Raw genomic sequence first — 6,431 nt, 5'->3', positions numbered from 1 at the left:
TAGCCAGGTATGCCCTGCCTCATAGATCAGGCCCACTATAAAAGGGGCTACTTGCCCCTCCTCTCCCTCTTTTGCTCTCTCCACTCTCCCACATACTCTCACCTCTCTGCCCCTTGGACTCCCCTCCCCCTCCATGTGGTCATGGCCAGCCTCCACTCCACTTCTCTACACTCTCTCTCTCTCTCTGCCTTTCTCTACCACTAACTCCCATCCCCTACTCTGAATAAACTCTATTGTACACCATGCCTGTGTGTGTGTGGTCCCTCAGGGAGAAGAGGTGCCCGGATAGGGACCTGCCTGGCACCCCCTTCCCCCACATCGCTGTGCCACACTCCCTTAACCCCCAATTCTCTCCTTTTTAAGTCCCTTCATTTGGTGCTGTGACTTCAGATGAGAAACACCATGGGTTTTGCTTAAGCCCTCTCATTGGTGCCAAAACCCGGGACGAGAAACACCATGGGTACACTTGTTTAAGCTTCATCTTCATTTGGCCTTTCACATACCTTCTGTGACACATGTATTCCCTCATAAGTAAAAATAATAATAAAAATAATAGCTAACAATATTTACAGCTGGATGTGGTAGTGTATGTCATAATTCCAGAACTTAGAGACAGAAGGAGGAAGACTGTAAGTTCGAGGCCAGTATAGACTATCTAATAAAAGCCTGTCTCAAAAGACAACAATAACAATACAAGGTCCAAGTATAAACAAACAGACAAGCAAACAACACTACACTGTTCACACTTAAGGTTTCTGCATGCTCTTTCTGTTTCTGGTGTGCGGTGCTTGAGTGGCCCGTCACAGTCACAACTCAGCCACTTGCAGGTCATGATTTACTCTGTATTTGCCTAAACGGTGCTTTCCTTCTATTTTTGGCCATCAGGAAATAGTAAATCTAGGGTCTTAATTTTAGTCACTGCATTTACAAACATTAATAGTCAGATAGCCCCACTATTTAAGCAATATTTTTATATGTGGGAGATTTTCTCTGCCTTGGCCTTATAACCTGTAAACCACAAATGGAATTTTCTCAGTTCTTAGAGTCTCTCATGTTTATGAATATAAGTACACTATGAACTATTAATATAAATTTATTATTAAGCATAGTTTACTTTAATTAGTGACGGACACAGAGTAGACTGAAGAAAGGGAACATGTCCATCCTATATGGATACTGTTTACTAGATACACTGTAACATTATTGGCCTAGCCCTTGTGCGGGGATAATCACAGCTCATTTATTGCTGGCTAAAACTGAGACCCAGACAATACACTGTTCTAATTTATCTCATCTGTTTCAGTGATTCTCTGATTCCTCTTCTACTTTGTTTTTTATTGTTTTACTGGGTTTTCTGAGGCAGACCCAGGTAGCCCAGAGTGGCACCTTTCTATGTTTCCAGGGCTCCTCTGAACTCCTGATTCTCCTCTTTCTAAGGCTCTGGGGCTGGAATTACAGGCTTGCATCACCACAGCAGGTTCTCCTTATTGTTCTTTGGAACTGTCCTTTGAAGCTCCCAGTGTGCATCCCTTTGTTAAATCTCTGTTGGCTACCACAGTGTGAGGAGGATCGGTAGGGCTGGCTCGTACCTGAGCTTTTTGACTAAGACAAAGTCTCAGTGGGAGACAGAGATGTTACATCATAAACAAAAACCGTGCTTGAGGTTCCCAGAGATTATACTGGAAGGAACTCCTGATTCTCAGGGTATACCTGAGGCTGAACTGGTTACCATGCTAGAGGAGAAAGACAAGTGTGTTTGTTGAGTGCTAGACAGATAACTCATCAGTGCTCTTCCAGAGGACTGGAGTTCAATTCTCAGCAAGCACACAATGGCTCACAACCATCTGTAACTCCAGTCTCAGGGAATCTAACACCCTCTTCTGACCTCTGAGGGCACCAGGTATGCACATAGTGCATAGACATATATGCAGGCAAAACACCCATATACGCATAATAACCAAAAAAGGAAAAGGGAAAAAGGAAAGAGTCTTCCAGGAAGACAGAGCAGAGGGCAGGCCACAAAGAAGTTTCTATAGCTTCCTCAGGAAAGAAGAGAAATTCAGAAAGGCTGTGTGAAGGGGAGTTGATGGGAGAATATAAATTTGCATCATAGTTGTAGCTAGTACTTAGATAGCACATTGTTCCAAACAGTTAACAGGGGCTGGAGAGAGGGTGTAATGGTTAAGAGGGCTGGCTGCTCTTCTAGAGATCCTGAGTTCAATTCCTAACACTCATAGGGTTGTTCACAACCGGCTATAAAGGGAAATGGCGCCCTCTTCTGGCAATCAGGTGTACATGTGGCAGAGCACTCATACATAAATAAACAAGAAAAAAAATAAATAAAAATAAAAACAAATCCAAACAGCGAACAGACTCAGTCAGCACCATGAGATATTACTATTTCTATCTCCATTGTACAGAGGAAGGTCCCATGGTGCCATTCAAATTTGCCCACAGAATTTCTGGTTCTTTTAAAGACATGGGGCCTGATTCTATTACTCTATAACTAATGAAATAGGACAGAAGCCTGTGGTCTCCGTAAACGCCACAGCCAGCAGAGTGTCGATCCATGTGAGACAGGTAGGAAGTCTGGTTCAACACAACTCAGGAGCCAGCGTTGGGTCAAACTACCAGAGTCTGACACTGGGAAGTTTATTTTAGAGATATTTAAGCACAGTGCTATTTGGGAAAAAAAGGTTTTCTGGTGATAATTAACCTAGATCCATATATACAAACAAGCTTAAGACATGATTTCATTGAAGCTCTTTTCAAAAAGTGCATGTGACCTCTTCCATAAAGATGGATTCTATTGACTGAGAAGCAATGATCAAGATAGAGATCCAAAGGAAGACTGAAATAAACAAGAGTCTGGGGCATGGGCAGTGTGTGTGTGTGTGTGTGTGTGTGTGTGTGTGTGTGCAATGTCTGGCTTTGCATGTCAACTAGTCACAGGCTGAAGTTATCACAGAGAAAGGAGCTTCAGTTGGGGAAGGGCCTCCATGAGATCCAGCTGTGGGGCATTTTCTCAGTTAGTGATCAAGCGGGGAGGGCCCCTTGTGGGTGGTGCCATCTCTGGGCTGGTAGTCTTGGGTTCTATATGAGAGCAGGCTGAGCAAGCCAGGGGAAGCAAGCCAGTAAGAACATCTCTCCATGGCCTCTGCTTCAGTTTCTGCTTCCTAACCTGCTTGAGTTCCAGTCCTGACTTCCTTTAGTGATGAACAGCAATGCAGAAGTGTAAGCTGAATAAACCCTTTCCTCCCCAACTTGCTTCTTGGTCATGATGTTTGTGCAGGAATAGAAACCCTAACTACTGACAGGGAGGGTAGGGGGAAAAGGGGTTGGTATGGCTTAGCCATACAGATAGTGCAAACCACCATGCTGTTAACCACCTCTGCTCCATTTGTAAAGTGCATGTGATGTCTTCCCTAAGGATGGGTTCGATTGAATGAGAAACAATGTCTGGGATAAATGTAAGTCTGGGAGAGTCTGGGAGACACGGCCTGGCCCTAGAGTGAGCACGGAGGTACCAGGCTATTATCCACTGCAGCGTTCTGGGTGGAAAACGGGTTATATACATACCTTCCTTTAAAGAGCTGACCCTGAGTCTTTAAGGTTTCTGTTTTCCCCGAGTGCCTAACTGTGAGCACGAGGACCTTGTGCCCTCTACAGGGAAGTGACAAGCTGTGACTCCTAAGACGAGGTTGTAAAAGGCATGGGGTCTTCTCGCACTCTCTCTGACGCATTATCCACCCCGGGGGAAGCCAGAGGCCTTACCTGGAGACTGAAGGAGTGTCAGGAAGTGATTCCCACCGTGCAAGGAATGACCACTTTCCGCTAAGAGCCATTTTGGAACCGCAGCCTCCCATGCTCCACCACAGGAACAACCACCTCAGAAAGGTGGCCTCGCCACACTGCTGCCTTCAAACTTCAGCTGCCCCAGCTCTGACCTACCCCAGGAGGGAACCTGGGCAACTCACCCCACCTGGGTAAGCTTCTCCCAGGTTCTCGACCTATACTAACCTCAAAGACAGTAAATATTGGTTATTTTAAGCTATCAAGTTTTGAGGTGATTTATTTTGCAATGGCATTAACACGTTAAGTTGTGCTTCTAAGCTCACATGACTCGTTTGTCATGTTAGATTTCTGAGGTGGCATAAAAACTGAGAGGCAGAGACCAGAGTCTGATCTCTTTTTGGGGGGTGGGGTGGGTGGGGAGTTCGAGACAGGGTTTCTCTGTGTAGTCCTGGCTGTCCTGGAACTCACTCTGTAGACCAGGCTGGCCTCGAACTCAGAAATCCGCCTGCCTCCGCCTCCCAGAGTGCTGGGATTACAGGCGAGCGCCACCACCGCCAGGCTCGAGTCTGACCTCTTGCAGATGACGCTATCTTTATTAATTCACAGGGCAAGGGGCAGCCTCTCTCCCGTGGGAAATTGAGAGGTCGACCAGGGAAGAAGTTGGCTGGGACCCTTGAGGTTGTTACAGCTGGGGGAGCGGGGGGGGGGGGCGGGGGGGGATGATGGCTACGTGTCTCTCTTGTGGTCTCTCTTGAAATCATTTGTTGTTTTTTAACAAAATCTCAAATGTTCAATTTTATCAATAATGACTTGGGAGCCAGATGCTGGATTTAAAGCCTGCTAGCTCGGAGCGGCAGAGAAAGCACAAAACTGACCTTCTTCCTCATCTGATGTCTACAAAAGAAAACCAAGCGCTCCTTCTCCGTGCCTCTCAAAACACCTTTAAACCCAAGGCCCCTCCCTTCTACTTCCGGTGCATCTCTCTCTCCATCCTCCTGGCTTCCTCTTACACTCTGGTTTTTTCCTCCGTTCATTCCCTGCCTACTGGTGCTTGTTCCACCTCTTGACCTATGGTTGACTTTATTTAATCTCTTTTACAATTAACAGGAAGGTCTTGGATTAAAGGTGTGTGCTAGGGCTGAGCCGCACCACCACTAGGAACTGGTTTTTCCAGTAAATAACACAGTCTTGTGGGTTTGTAATGTGATCAAATATCCTGCAACAATCGTTTGCCCACGGTGAGACAGACTGTCCTTTCTGGGCTAACAGTAATCTCTGGAATCCTGTTCCACAGCTAGAGTACTCTAGCAAGTTACAAACTTGAAATAGGGATCCAGGTCCGAAGACTCCAGAGTGTCCACACCTGAACGTCATATAATCTTACCCAGAAAGGCACTGTGCTCCCTCTGCGGAAATCATGAATGTATCATGAGAATATCTGCATCCACCCACATCCCTGTGTAGCATCTTTTATACAAGTGCTAGAGCTTAAACCTGACAGGGACTGGGAACTTGTGAAAGCAATTACATTCAGAAAACGCCCAATTGGAAGAGGCTACACTGTAGCAGAGGCAGATGACAGAGACAATCTAGGTGCAGGGAGAGGTCTTGAACTAAGGCACAGGGTAGGAAGGGATAGAGGAGCTCAAACTCAAGGAAAGTTTACAAGGAGGATTTAATGATTCTATGGCCACTTAAGTATTTGTGGTGTTGGCTATGACAGTAATGGAGGGGTCACTGGCAGGACTTCCAGAACTGTGTGGGTTATAATAACAATCATGGTAGTGAGGAGAGGTGGGGAGGGAGGGAGGAAGGGAAAGAGAGGGAGAGACGGGGAGGGGGGGTAGAAGGAGGGAGGGAGAGAGGTTCTATAGCCCCGACATGCCTTTGGGATTGTCAAGACATGTCTGAACATGGAATCCCAACCTCCCTGGGCAGCCAGCAGAGGTGGGGCTCAGAAGGGATTTGTAAGACATCTGTCAGTCTCTAGTGGCCAGTGATGTCACAACATTGACTCTCTTCCTCAGACAGATGGAGATGACTCTCAAAGGAGGACCTGGAAATCCTAACCCTGAGGTGTGGTGGGCAGAGAGAAACCAGAGGAAGGGGAGCCAGGTAGAATGGCATTAGAAGAGCTGAGGGGAAAGAGATTCTCACAGGAGTGAAGAACCGGAAGTGGTCTCCTCCTCAGCTGAACAAGTCCTTGAAATCTGCCTGTGATTCCAGACCTGTCACTTGGAAGACATGAAGTGGAAACCCATCTCTACTGGCCACTGAGGTGGAAAGCACCCAAGTCCAGTCTCAGCAGACTTCCTTGTTTAAATCCAGAACACCCTTAAGATATAGCAACTGGCCATCAAGATGGCTCAGCAGGTAAGAGCACTCTCCAGCAAGCCTGTGGACCTGAGTTCAGTCCCCAGGAGACACAGGGTGCAAGGAGAGAACCCAGCTGTGACCTCTGCCCTCTGTGCAATGTGCTGCCCTGCCCCCATGCACACAGCAGACATGAAGTTTAGCAATCATAGGGCACATAATAAATGATTGGCGAGTGAGCGAATACTTTCAAGTAAGTCACAGGGTTGCACCGGCTTTTTCCATTTGCACACTGCATACGTAAGTCATGAGACTGCTTGATG

Source organism: Apodemus sylvaticus, chromosome 8 (assembly GCF_947179515.1).
Source record: "Apodemus sylvaticus chromosome 8, mApoSyl1.1, whole genome shotgun sequence".
In the NCBI taxonomy this organism is placed as follows: domain Eukaryota; kingdom Metazoa; phylum Chordata; class Mammalia; order Rodentia; family Muridae; genus Apodemus; species Apodemus sylvaticus.
Note: the sequence above shows the minus strand (reverse complement) of the source record.